The sequence below is a fragment of the Anolis carolinensis genome, unplaced genomic scaffold (assembly GCF_035594765.1).
Source record: "Anolis carolinensis isolate JA03-04 unplaced genomic scaffold, rAnoCar3.1.pri scaffold_7, whole genome shotgun sequence".
Lineage (NCBI taxonomy): Eukaryota > Metazoa > Chordata > Lepidosauria > Squamata > Dactyloidae > Anolis > Anolis carolinensis.
In genome coordinates, this window is record NW_026943818.1 from 37,791,933 (window position 1) to 37,806,698 (window position 14,766).

At 42.3% G+C, this 14,766-nt stretch overlaps 1 protein-coding gene across 3 annotated transcripts in view; it reads right to left on the reverse strand.

Moving 5' to 3' along the window:
• Positions 1-14,766, reverse strand: part of sema6b (semaphorin 6B) — a 106,953-nt gene that overhangs the window by 38,251 nt on the left and 53,936 nt on the right. The window contains exon 1 of one of the 3 annotated variants that reach the window (XM_062959219.1): positions 6,518-7,561. The exons of 1 other annotated variant lie outside the window; for it this stretch is intronic. The gene's annotated coding sequence lies outside the window, so the exon portion shown is untranslated. Of the gene's footprint in view, positions 1-1,891; positions 2,175-6,517; positions 7,562-14,766 lie in introns of those variants that run through there. One more of the 3 variants, XM_062959218.1, reaches the window with a different exon arrangement.

Sequence of the window (14,766 nt, forward strand, 5' to 3'; positions counted from 1 at the left end):
TACCACAACACCGTAACAACGCAATAGTCAAATATATATGCAATTGTGCGTTTGTGAAACAACTGCAATAACAGAGTAACAATGTAATCGGGAGAAAGAACGCAATAGCAAAATTAATGCAATAACACAATAAGAGCGAGATAGTGTAATATCACAAACCGTAACAACGCAATAGTGAAATAAGAATGCAATTGCACAATGATGCCATAGAAATGCGGTAGCAATCTAAAATCACAATAACACAGTAACAATGCCATGGGGGAAAACGCCATAGCACAACAATGCAATAACACAATAAGAACGAGGCAGGATGATATCACAACCCTGTAACAACGCAATAGTGAAATAAGAATGCAATGATGCCATAGAATTGTGCAAATGTGCAATAACACAGTAGCACTGTAATCTCACAATAATGCAGTAACAATACAATAGGACAATAATACAATATGAACATGATGCATATTATATTATTATTATTAACACGATGCTGTAATACCACTATGCCGTAACAATGCAATAGTGCAATATGAATGTAATAGCACAATGGCACAATACCAATGTAATGGTGCAACAACGCAGTAACAATGCAATCGGAGGAAAGGACACAATAGCACAACAATGCAAAAAGAATTGACAGTGTAGTACCACAACCCTATAATCACGCAATAGTGCAATATGAATGCAATAGCACAATAGCCATGTAATGTCACAATAATGCAGTAACAATGCAATACGGGAAATTAATGCAATAGCACAACAATGCAGTAAAACAATAAGAATGGGATAGTGCAAGACCACAACACCCTAACAACGCAATAGTGAAATATGAATGCAATAACACAATGGTGCAATAGCGATGTAATGTCGCAATAATGAAGTAAAAATGAAATTGGGGGGGAAAGAATGCAATAGCACAACAATGCCATAAGAAGGTGACAGTGTAATACCACACCACTATGCAATAGCGCAATAATGTGATAGTGTAAGAACACAGCAACAATGCGATTGTACAATAACGCAGCAAAACCGTAATAGGAGAATAAGAAGGTAATACTGCAATAGCGCAGTAACAGAAGAAGAATGCGATTCTGTAATAACACAACTATGCAATAGCGCAATAATGTGATAGTGTAAGAACACAGCAACAATGCGATTGTACAATAATGCAGTAAAGCCATAATAGGAGAATAAGAAGGAAATATTGCAATAGCGCAATAATGTGATACTGTAAGAACACTGCAACAATGCAATTGTACAATAACGCAGTAAAACCATAATAGGGGAATAAGAAGGCAATACTGCAATAGCGCAATAACAGAAGAATGTGATGCTGTAATAACACAACAACTATGCAATAGCGCAATAATGTGATGGTGTAAGAACACAGCAACAATGCGATTGTACAATAACGCAGTAAAACCGTAATAGGAGAATAAGAAGGTAATACTGCAATAGCGCAGTAACAGAAGAATGCGATGCTGTAATAACACCACAACAATGCAATAGCGCAATAATGTGATAGTGTAAGAACACAGCAACAATGCGATTGTACAATAACGCAGTAAAACCGTAATAGGAGCATAAGAAGGTAATACTGCAATAGCACAATAACAGAAGAAGAATGCGATGCTGTAATAACACAACTATGCAATAGCCCAATAATGCAGTAAAATGCAATCGGGAACAAGACGGTAATTGAGCAATAGCGCAACAACGCACCAAGAATGCGCTAGCGCGACAACACAACATTGCAACAGCGCGATAACGCAGTAACAATGCAATAGAGAATAAGAATGCAATAACACAATAAGAACGCGATAGTGTAATAACACAACAAGGCAACTGTGCAATAGGACGGAAAGAATGCAATAGCCAAGAGGCCTTTTACTTTGGATGCGTCTAGTTCGGAAGGAGTTAAAAATAGATGCTCCTCCGCTCCTCGTTCCGACGCCTTGATCTCTCCTTCCTTTCGTTCTTTCTTTCTTTCTTTCGTGAGCTATTTCGTGCAATTGCCTTCCTTATCTGCTTTAAGCCCTCCCTCGCCTCCTCGCTCTGCGGCGGAGGGTTCCCAAGGGGCCTCGATTGGGCTCTTAATAAGAAGGGATTCGATTTGCTGTTGTCAAAACAGAGACGAGATGAAGCTTTCGTGCAGGATGATCCTCGGCGCTTTCGGGTGGCTCGCGGCAAACGGCAGAAAGGCCGCCTCGGTCTTGCCTTGCAGGAGGAAAGGCCCGTATTTGCCACTCCTTCCCTATTATTATTATTATTATTATTATTATTATTATTATTATTATTATGACACAGCAAACAAGATAGATATGCTGGATTTCATATCACAAAATCACAAGTCGAACACTTCCCAAGTGTCTAGGACTGTGTGATGTATTTTCAGATGATGCATGCAGATCCCAGTCGGGTGGCCTTTTGCAGTTGGCAGATCATCATTTTGTCAATATTGTTTCCAAATCCCGGCTGAGATCTTTTGGCATGGCACCCAGTGTGCCCATCACCACCGGGACCACCTGCACTGGTTTCTGCCAGAGTCTTTGCAGTTCAGTCTTGAGGTCCTGAGAGCGGCTGAGTTTTTCCTGTTGTTTTTCGTCAATGCGACTGTCACCTGGGATGGCGACATCCATGATCCAAACCTTTTTCTTTTCCACAACTGTGATGTCTGGTGTGTTGTGTTCCAGAACTTTGTCAGTCTGGATTCGGAAGTCCCACAGTATCTTTGCGTGCTCATTTTCCAAGACTTTTGCAGGTTTGTGATCCCACCAGTTCTTTGCTGCTGGGAGGTGGGACTTGAGGCATAAGTTCCAATGAATCATTTGGGCCACATAGTTGTGCCTCTGTTTGTAGTCTGTCTGTGCAATTTTCTTACAGCAGCTGAGGATATAATCCATGGTTTCGTCGGTTTCCTTGCAGAGTCTGCATTTTGGGTCATCAGCTGATTTTTGGATCTTGGCCTGAATTGCCTTTGTCCTGATGTCCTGATGTCTTGCTCCTGGGCTGCAAGGATCAGGCCTTCTGTCTCCTTCTTCAGGGTCCCATTCGTGAGCCAGAGCCAGGTCTTCTCCTTATCAGCTTTTCCTTCAATTTTGTCAAGGAACTTTCCATGCAATGTTTTGTTGTGCCAGCTGTCAGCTCTAGTTTGTAGTGCGGTTTTCTTGTACTGGTTTTTTGTCTGCTGTGCTTTGAGGAGTTTCTGATTTTTGACTTCAATCAAAGCAGGTTCTTCACTTTGCTTTACATCTTCTGCCAGGGCATGTTCTTCTTCTTTGACTGCTTGTTTGACTTGTAAGAGTCCTCTGCCCCCTGATCTTCTAGGCAGATATAGCCGGTCAACATCACTGCGAGGGTGCAGTGAATGATGAATGGTCATGAGTTTTCTTGTTTTTCTGTCCAAATTGTCCAGTTCCACCAGTGTCCAGTTTATGATGCCTGCAGTATATCTTATGCCAGGCATGGCCCAGGTGTTTATTATTATTATTATTATTATTATTATTATTATTATTATTATTACTTTTTTATTTATTTCTCCCTCCTTATCCAATGGCGGTTTCTAGGTAGGTCACCCTCCTATCAGGTGGTGGTTTCTAGGCCACCCTCCCATCAAAGAGGATTTTCTAAGCCACACTCCTTAGCTGCTAGCAGTTTCTAGGCTACCATCCCATCAGATGGCCGTTTCTAAGCCACCCTCCCATCAGATGGTAGTTTCCAGGCCATACTTCTCATCTGATGGCAGTTTCTAGATCCCCTTCCTATTGGATGGTGGTTTCTAGGCCATACTCCTTATCAGATTGCAGCCTCTAGGCCACCCTCCCATCAGATGGCGGTCTCTAGGCCATCCATCAGTTGGTGGTTTCTAGGCCACCCTCCCATCAGATGGCGGTTTCTAGGCCATACTCCTCATCTGACGACAGTTTCTAGATCCCCTTCCCATCAGATGGTGGTTTATAGGCCACACCCATCATCAGATGGCGGTCTCTAGGTCATCCTTCCATCAGATGACAGTTTCTAGGCCACCCTCCAATCAGATTTTGGTTTCTAGGCCACCCTCCTCATTTGAAATGGTCAAACAGAAGCTCTCCAAAGCTTTAGGTGCTCTTACTGCCTTGCATTAAGAGTTGATGTGGCTCTTAATGAAACATGACACATCATCACAGGATGTCTATGCCCTACACTGCTGGAAAAATTATACTGTTTAGTATTTATCACAATACCTGACATCTGTCAGGAAGTAGCAGCCAGTAATGAAAGGACCAAGGCAGTGACATCTCCAGCCCATCATCTGTTTGGATATCAGCCAACATGCCAAGAAATAGCTTCCTCAGGTCTACAGAGGCACTCGCAGGAGCACCTCAGCAAGCAAGAGTCCAAAAGTGGCAGGCTAAAACCTGAAACCTCTATTAGTGGCTGAGATTGGATGAGAAATTCCCTCCTGGACACACTTGGAAGGCACTGAACAGACTGCTTTGAGAAATAGGACTACAAAGTTGAGTCCATGACATGCAAGTGTGGAGAAGAGTAAACCACAGACTAAAAGTATAAAGATTGGTATGGCCACTTACTCTTACAAATATGCCCAATCTGGCCATTAGAACAGTTAAGAAATACTGGAATCTGATAAGTGATATTCCAGGATGTGAAAGACCCCCCATTGATAGCACATAAAAGAACCAAAAGAACATTAGGGATATATTGGTACATTCAGATATAACCCATAATGCCCAGACTATCAAATCCAATTTGATAGGTAATTACCGATGTTACCGAGTGCAGAGAAACGCAAACCACAGAACTACAACTCAACCTCAGCCTTGCTATATGCACAATGGAGAACGTTCTCACAGTGACACCAGAGGCGCTCCCAGTGGAACTGGTCCAAGGACATTTAGTATCATGCCAAGTTTTCAACTTTGTTTGTGTTTATTAAAATACATTATAACTGTATTCTCGATTCGCTTCCGACACGATAAATAAATACATTCACAGAAACATAGTTTCTAAACCAAAGGAAGACCCAGCCCTGCTGTTTGCAGAAGAAGACGGTGGCCAACGGTGTGGGTTTCTAAGGATTTAAGTCATTACATAAAGAGGTAGTATAACAACAACAACAACAACAACAACAACAACAACAACAACAGAAACAAGTAGCTGATGCAGTTGGGAAGTGCCCTCTTCTCCCCTTCACAATGATAATAATAATATTAATAATATTCTTTATTTTTCTATTATTATTATTATTGGGAAGGGGAGAAGAAGTATAACAACAACAACAACAACAACAAGCAGATGATGCAGTTGGGAAGCGGTCTCTTCTCTCCTTCCCAAAGATAATAATAATAACTTTATTTTTCTATTATTATTATTATTGTTGTTGTTATTGGGAAGGAGAGGAGAAGCCACTTCCCAACTGCATCAGCTGCTGCTTCTTGTTGTTGTTGTTGTTGTTGTTGTTGTTGTTGATTCATCCCGAAGGAATGAGTGCTGAATAGGATACGGAAAAACCAACTCAAATGACCTACTACTTGTTCCACTCGGTTGTTTTGTTTCCCAACAAATGGAGAGTTGGGATAAATGGGTCTTGTTCAGTTCAACGGCTTCTAACAGTTTCGGGAAGCGGCCGGCGGGATCTGCGTTGTGGTGGCGTTTGTTGTTGTTGTTGTTGTTGTTGTTGTTCATCCCAAAGGAATGAATGCTGAATAGGATACGGAAAAACCAAACCAAATGACCTGTCACTTGTTCCTCTCGGTTGTTTCGTTTCCTGACAAATGGAGAGTTGGGATAAATGGCTCTCGTTCAAAGCAATGGCTTCTAACAGTTTCGGGAAGCGGCCGGCGGGATCGGCGAAAACGCAAAAATCCGATCCATGTCTCGGAAGGTATCTAAATGCCTCTGAAAGGTTAAAAAAGGCCCCGAAAGGTGTCTTTTGCACCCTGTAAAAGGAAACCCCTTGCTCAATGTGCTTCCAGAACTTCCAGCAACAACTTCCAACAGTTTTGGGAAGCGGCTGGCGGGATCGGCGAAAACGCCAAAATCCGATCCGTGTCTCGGAAGGTATCTAAATACCTCCGAAAGGTTAAAAAAGGCCCCGAAAGGTGTCTTTTGCACCCTGTAAAATGGACCTCCTCGCTCAATGTGCTTCCAGAACCACCAGCAACAACTTCCAAGTTTCGGGAAGCGGCTGGCGGGATTGGCGAAAACACAAAAAATCAGATTCACGTCCCAGAAGGTATCTAAATGCCTCCGAAAGGTTAAAAAAAGCCCCCAAAGGTGTCTTTTGCACCCCGTAAAGGGGACCCCCTCGCTCAATGTGCTTCCAGAATTACCAGCAACGACTTCCAAGTTTCGGGAAGCGGCTGGTGGGATCGGCGAAAACGCCAAAATCTGGTTCACATCTCGGAAGATATCTAAATGCCTCCGAAAGGTACAAAAAGGCCCTAAAAGGTGTCTTTTACACCCTGTAAAATGCACATCCGTAAAATGCGCCGCCACCGAGAAGACCCTCACTCACCGAACGCCGTGTCATGGATCTCCGGCTCCCCTCCCTCGTCCGGATCCCGTCTCTCCTCGGAGCAAAACGGGAACGTTGTGCCCCTTTTCCTGCCACCTGATCCCCCCCCCTTTAAGACCAGTTGTTCTCTTCTTCCTCTCTTTCTCGTTCTCTCTTTCGCCCCCCTGCTCCTCGGTTTCTTCTCTTCCCCGGCGCGGACAATCAAACCGGATCAAGTTACCCTCTCTCTCATTCTCTGGCATGAGAAAGCTCGGCCCGTCTTTTCTTTCCTTCCCTTTCTTTTTCCACAGACCGTCCCTGAAGGATGGGGTTACCACTGGCCTCCCTGGGGCGATGTTCCTCGGGGCGCCAACAGGGGGCGCTATTGCGGAATGGGGGGGAAGGAAAACTAGAGCTCTCCATCCCATCAAGAGACCAAAACAAATGCTTGAGTTGGAAGGGATCCCAAGGGCCATCTAGTCCAACCCCCTTCTGCCAGGCAAGGAGACACAACCCAAGCCCTCTCAACAGATGGCCATCCTGCCTCTGGTCACTATTATTACTATTACTATTATTACTATATTATTATTATTATTATTATTATTATTATTATTATTATTTTATTGTATGACACAGCAAACAAGGTAGACATGCTGGATTTCGTATCACAAAATCACAAGTCGAACACTTCCCAAGTGTCGAGGACTGTGTGATGTATTTTCGGATGATGCGCCCAGATCCCAGTCGGGTGGCCTTTTGCAGTTGGCAGATCATAATTTTGTCAATGTCTATTGTTTCCAAATGCCGGCTGAGATCTTTTGATGTGCCCATGACCACCGGGACCACCTGTACTGGTTTCTGCCAGAGTCTTTGAAGTTCAATCTTGAGGTCCTGAGAGCGGCTGAGTTTTTCCTGTTGTTTTTCGTCAATGTGACTGTCACCTGGGATGGCGACATCAATGATCCAAACCTTTTTTCTTTTCCACAACTGTGATGTCTGGTGTGTTGTGTTCCAGAACTTTGTCAGTCTGGATTCGGAAGTCCCACAGTATCTTTGCGTGCTCATTTTCCAAGACTTTTGCAGGTTTGTGATCCCACCAGTTCTTTGCTGCTGGGAGGTGGGACTTGAGGCATAAGTTCCAATGAATCATTTGGGCCACAGAGTTGTGCCTCTGTTTGTAGTCTGTCTGTGCAATTTTCTTACAGCAGCTGAGGATATGATCAATGGTTTCGTCAGCTTCCTTGCACAGTCTGCATTTTGGGTCATCAGCTGATTTTTCGATCTTGGCCTTAATTGCCTTTGTCCTGATGTCTTGCTCCTGGGCTGCAAGGATCAGGCCTTCTGTCTCCTTCTTCAGGGTCCCATTCGTGAGTATTATTGTTGTTATTATTACTATTATTTTATTATTACTATTATAGTATTATTTAATTATTATCATTATTTTATTTTTTGATTTTCAAGGGGGACGGAGCCTCCTGACGTGTGCCTAGGCGCATCAGCTGTCCGCAGCCGGAACTCTGCTCCCAACAGGTGAGCCCCCAGCAATACTGATGTCACCTCGTAACCCAAACCCGCTTCCCGGACAGCTGGCCACGATTGCCAAGCTGGCTCCAGGGCTCCGTGCCGGTCTGCAGTTGGTGATGTCAGGAGAATGCGGCCTCCATTGAGGCATAGGGTTACCAAGGTCTCTGTCCTGATAGAAAAGAGAGGGTCAGGTGGAAGGATTTATTCAATAGGGCAATGCAAGGGATCCCCAAAGGCCATCTAGTCCAACTCCCTTCTGCCAGGCAGGAAGGCAACCCAAACCCTCTCGACAGATGGCCACCCCTGCCTCTGCTTATTATTATTATTTTATTTTATTATGACACAGCAAACAAGATAGATATGCTGGATTTCGTATCACAAAATCACAAGTCGAACACTTCCCAAGTATCTAGGACTAATTATTATTATTATTATTATTATTATTATTATTATTATTATTATTATTATTATTATGTCTATATGATCCTAGAGTTGGAACAGATCCCTATGGCCATCTAGTCCTTCTGCTAGGCAGGAAGACACAAGCCAAACCCTGTCGACAGATGGCCACCCTGCCACTGCTTACTATTATTACATCATCATCATCATCATCATCATCATCATCATTATTATTATTATTATTATTATTATTATGTCTATATGATCCTAGAGTTGGAACGGATTCCTATGGCCATCTAGCCGAACCCCCTTCTGCCAGGCAGAAAGACACAACCCGAACTTTCTCGACAGATGGCCATCCTGCCTCTGCTTCTTCTTCTTCTTCTTCTTCTTCTTCTTCTTCTTCTTCTTATTATTATTATTATTATTATTATTATTATTATTATTATGTCTCTATGATCCTAGAGTTGGAAAGGATCGCTATGGCCATCTAGTCCAACCCCCTTCTGCCAGGCAGGAAGACACAACCCGAACCCTCTCGACAGATGTCCACCCTGCCACTGCTTACTATTATTACATCATCATCATCATTATTATTATTACAGTAGATTCTCGCTTATCCAAGCTAAACGCGCCGGCAGAAGCTTGGATAAGTGAATATCTTGGATAATAAGGAGGGATTAAGGAAAAGCCTATTAAACATCAAATTAGGTTATGATTTTACAAATTAAGCACCAAAACATCATGTTATACAACAAATTTGACAGAAAAAGTAGTTCAATACGCAGTAATGTTATGTTGTAATTACTGTATTTACGAATTTAGTACCAAAATATCATGATATATTGAAAACATTGACTAAAAAAATGGCTTGGATAATCCAGAAGCTTGGATAAGCGAGGCTTGGATAAGTGAGACTCTACTGTACTATTATATTATATTATATTATATTATAGTCCATGGGATGCTAGAGTTGGAAAGGATCCCCATGGCCATGAAGTCCAACCCCCTTCTGCCAGGCAGGAAGACACAACCCGAACCCTCTCAGCAGATGGCCACCCTGCCACTGCTTACTATTATTACATCATCATCATCATCATCATCATCATCTTATTATTATTATTACTATTATTATTAAGTCCATAGGATACTAGAGTTGGAAAGGATCCCTTTGGCCATCAAGTCCATCCCCTTTCTACCAGGTCAGAAGCCATCATCCAAACCCTCTCAACAGATGGCCATCCTGCCTGTTTATTATTATTATTATTATTATTATTATTATTATTATTATTATTATTATTATTGTGCAGTCCATAAGATACAAGAGTTGGAAAGGATCCCTATGGCCATCAAGTCCAACCCCCTTTAGCCAGGTTGTAAGACACAACCGAAGCCCTCTCGACAGATGGCCATCCTGCCTCTGCTTACTATTATTATCATCATCATCATCATCATCATTATTATTATTACAGTATAGTATATTATTATGAAGTCCATGGGATGCTAGAGTTGAAAAGGATCCCTATGGCCATGAAATCCAACCCCCTTTAGCCAGGTTGGAAGACACAACCGAAGCCCTCTCGACAGATGGCCATCCTGCCTCTGCTTACTATTATCATTATTATTATTAGTATAGTAAAGTATCATTATTATTATTAGTATAGTAAAGTATAGTATATTATTATGAAATCCATGGAATGCTAGAGTTGAAAAGGATCCCTATGGCCCTCAAGTCCAACCCCCTTTAGCCAGGTCGGAAGACACCATCGAAGCCCTCTCAACAGATGGCCATCCAACCTATGCTTCGAAACCTCCAGAGGCAGCATATTCCACTGTTCATCCGGCCTCCCCTGCTCTCAGCCAACTCGAAACCCGCCCGACTTGTACCAGCCGATTTGTCTGTCTCGCCAAGTATTTTCTACTCCAGTTGGCAGGCAGTCGCTCTCCGGGGAACCAGGGGCATCGAAAGGCAGAGAAGGAGGGAGGAAAAGAACAGAAAATAAAGCAGGAGAGACAAAAAGGAGGAGAGGCAAGGATGCCATCTTTCCAATAGGATCGTATTGGTTTTTCTTGCTGCTGCATCACACCGCTGGCTCATGTTCAGCTTCTTCTTCTTCTTCTTCTTATTATTATTATTATTATATTATTCCAGGGAAATGCTGACGTTCCTTGATCTGGACACTAGGCCCCTATTGATGCAATCAAGGATCGCATTGGCTTTTCTCGCTGCTGCATCACACCGTTGCCTCATGTTCAGCTTATTATTATCATTATTATTATTATTATTATTATTATTATTATTATTATTATTATTATTCCAGGGAAAGGATGACATCCTTTAAACTGGACACTAGACCCCTATGTATGCTATCAAGGATCACATTGGCTTTTCTCGCTGCTGCATCACACCTTTGGCTCATGTTTAGCTTATTATTATTATTATTATTATTATTATTATTATTATTATTATTATTATTATTATTATTCCAGGGAAAGGATGACGTCCCTTGATCTGGACACTAGGACCCTACTGATGCAACAAGGGATTGCATTGGCTTTTCTCGCTGCTGCATCACACCATTGGCTCATGTTAAGCTTCTTCTTCTTCTTCTTCTTCTTCTTCTTCTTGTTATTATTATTATTATTATTATTATTATTATTATTCCAGGGAAACGATGACGTCCCTTGATCTGGACACTAGACCCCTATTGATGCAATGAGGGATTGCATTGGCTTTTTGAGCTGCTGCATCACATTGCTGGCTCATGTTCAGCTTATATTATTATTATTATTATTATTATTATTATTATTATTATTATTATTATTCCAGAGAAACGGTTATGTCCCTTGATCTGGACACTAGGACCCTACTGACGCAGCCAGGGATTGCATTATTATTATTCCAGGGAAACAATGACATCTTTTTAACTGGACACTAGACCCCTATGTATGCAATCAAGGATCGCGTTGGCGTTTCTCGCTGCTGCATCACACCGTTGACTCATGTTCACCTTCTTCTTCTTATTATTATTATTGTTATTATTATTCCAGGGAAAGAATGAGACGTCTGAGGACTAGGCCCCTATTGACGCAACCAGGGATTGCATTGGCATTTCTCGCTGCTGTATCACACAGTTGGCTCATGTTTAGCTTATTATTATTATTATTATTATTATTATTATTATTATTATTATTATTCCAGAGAAACGATTACGTCCCTTGATCTGGACACTAGACCCCTATTGATGCAATGAAGGATTGCATTGGCTTTTCTTACTGCTGCATCACACCGTTGGCTCATGTTCAACTTATTATTATTATTATTATTATTATTATTATTATTATTATTATTATTCTCAATTTGCTTTCAACACGTAAATAAATCCTGCCATAGTGATGACAAAGTCCCAGATTCAGTAGGAAACCCGGAGAGGCGATGAACGATTGATCCATAGTGCGAAAGAAGCGCGGAGAGGCTCGATTCCTGCAACGAGCAGCTGAAAGTAGATCCTGAAACCCAAAACCAAGGTCCCTGGCTCTCGGTAGCAGCGGCGAGTTGTCAGCACAGCGGGGAGCCGGGTGCCGGAGACATCGATCCGGCGCAAAGTGTCCAGGGCAGCTGCTCGCTGTGTAAACAGTTGTGGTTAATGTCCGGCGGGGGTCCGCAACTGCCGTACAGCTGCAGGTAGCAAAAGGTCCCCCATCCATTTTCCTTGACACAGGACAATATGTGTCGGAAACCATATGATGCAATAATTGTACAATACAAAGCTTAGGAGAGCCTTCGGCTGCTATTTGTGTATATACCTGTAAATAAAGACTAATTGCCGCTGGGATCGGCAGACAACTATGCAGTCTTATTTGTTTGTGCTATTAGACAAATGCTGAGTTGCCGAACGGAGGGGAGAATTGAGACAGACGGCCCTAAGTGTCTCAATATACCCACCTCACATCCATCAAGTGTCACCCAGCACTTGACAATAAAAACATGGTGCGAAGGGTTCGTAGTGCTATTCCAAGGATAGTGCAATGCCCGTGCGTTTCTGGAGCGGAACATTAATGTTCCAGAGGCAGAAGTCCGATGGGAAGGAGAGGAGGTGGCTCCTGGCCCCGTCTACACCGGCATATTATGCAGCGTACATATTATGTAATAATTGTACAATACAAAGCTTAGGAGGGGCTTCGGCTGCTATTTGTGTATATACCTGTAAATAAAGACTAATTGCCGCTGGGATCGGCAGACAACTATGCAGTCTTATTTGTTTGTGCTACTAAGCAGATGCTGAGTTGCCGAACAGAGGGGAGAATTGAGACAGACGGCCGTAAGTGTCTCAATATACCCACCTCACATCCATCAAGTGTCACCCAGCACTTGACAATAATAACATGATGCGAAGGGTTCGTAGTGCTATTCCAAGGATAGCGCAATGCCCGTGCGCTTCTGGAGCAGAATATTAATGTTCCAGAGGCAGAAGTCCAATGGGAAGGAGAAGAGGTGGTTCCTGGTCCCGTCTACACCGGCATATTACGCAGTGTACATATGATGTAATAATTGTACAATACAAAGCTTAGGAGGGGCTTCGGCTGCTATTTGTGTATATACCTGTAAATAAAGACTAATTGCCACTGGGATCAGCAGACAGCAATGCAGTCTTATTTGCTTGTGCTACTAAGCAGATGCTGAGTTGCCGAACTGAGGGGAGAATTGAGACAGACAGCACTAAGTGTCTCAATATATCCGCCTCACATCAATCAAGTGTTGACAATAATAACATATAAACAAGAAAGCAGGACCTTTATCAAGGTAAACCTTTCAAGAAAACAAAGGCATGGCTGCTATTTGAGTATATACCTGTAAATAAAGACTAATTACCGCTGGGATCGGCAGACAACTATGCAGTCTTATTGGTTCGTGCTACTAGGCAGATGCTGAGTTGCCGAACGGAGGGGAGAATTGAGACCGACGGCCGTGAGTGTCTCAATATACCTGCCTCACATCAATCAAGTGTCGCCCAGCACTTGACAATAATAACATATAATAATATTAATATTATAATATAATAATAATATAATATAATATTAATAACATATAATATAATAATAATATAATATAATATTAATAACATATAATAACATATAAACAAGAAAGCAGGACATTTATCAAGGTAAACCTTTCAAGAAAACAAAGGAACAGGGAACCTGGGAATATTTGAATAATGAACTTGAGAGCAGAGTCAAGAGAGCCGTCCCATATGGCAACATTTTCTGAGAGGCATGAAGCCAACACAATTTAAGCCCATCCAAGTAGCCATGACATCATGCCCAACACACCTGGACTTCAAGGTATTATCACGGAATCTCTTAGAACATCTAATGTGTCTATTTCTCACTCACTCCGTTCTCAGGTCTAATCTGGCTTCTCAGGAAAACTCCCGATTTCAAGAGAACTAGAACTTTTACTTTACCCAGTTGCCTTGGAACCAGAAAAGGAATCCAAAATGATGCATCCAACGACATTATATGAGTCTACACTGATGATACAACGCGGTTTGATGATCCAGCTCTAGTCTCCGGTGGAGACTCATATGTTGCATCCAACATCATTATATGAATCTACACTACATTATATGAGTCTACACTGACGATACAACACGGTTGCTCGAGATCCATCTCTAGGCTCCGATGGAGACTCATACAATACATTCAATGTTATTATATGAGTCTACACTACATTATACAACACAATTTGATGATACGGAGGTCAAGATCCAGCTCTAGGCTTTGGTGGTGACTCATACGATGCATCCAACATCATTATATGAATCTACACTACATTATATGAGTCTACACTGACGATACAACACGGTTGCTCGAGATCCATCTCTAGGCTCCGGTGGAGACTCATACGATGCATCCAACGTCATTATATGGGTCTACACTACATCATATGAGTCTATACTGACGATACAACACGGTTGTTCGAGATCCATTTCTAGTCTCCGGTGGAGACTCATACGATGCATCCAACGTCTACACTACATTATATGAGTCTACACTACATTATATGAGTCTACACTGATGATACAACACGGTTCCTCAAGATCCAGCTCTAGCCTCCGGTGGAGACTCATACGATGCATCCAACGTCATTATATGAGTCTACACTACATTATATGAGTCTACACTGACGATATAACACGGTTGTTCGAGATCCATCTCTAGGGTCCGGTGGAGACTCATACGATGCATCCAACATCTACACTACATTATATGAGTCTACACTACATTATATGAGTCTACACTGACAACACTGTCTCCTCTGAGAGGCATGAGAACGTCTAATATGT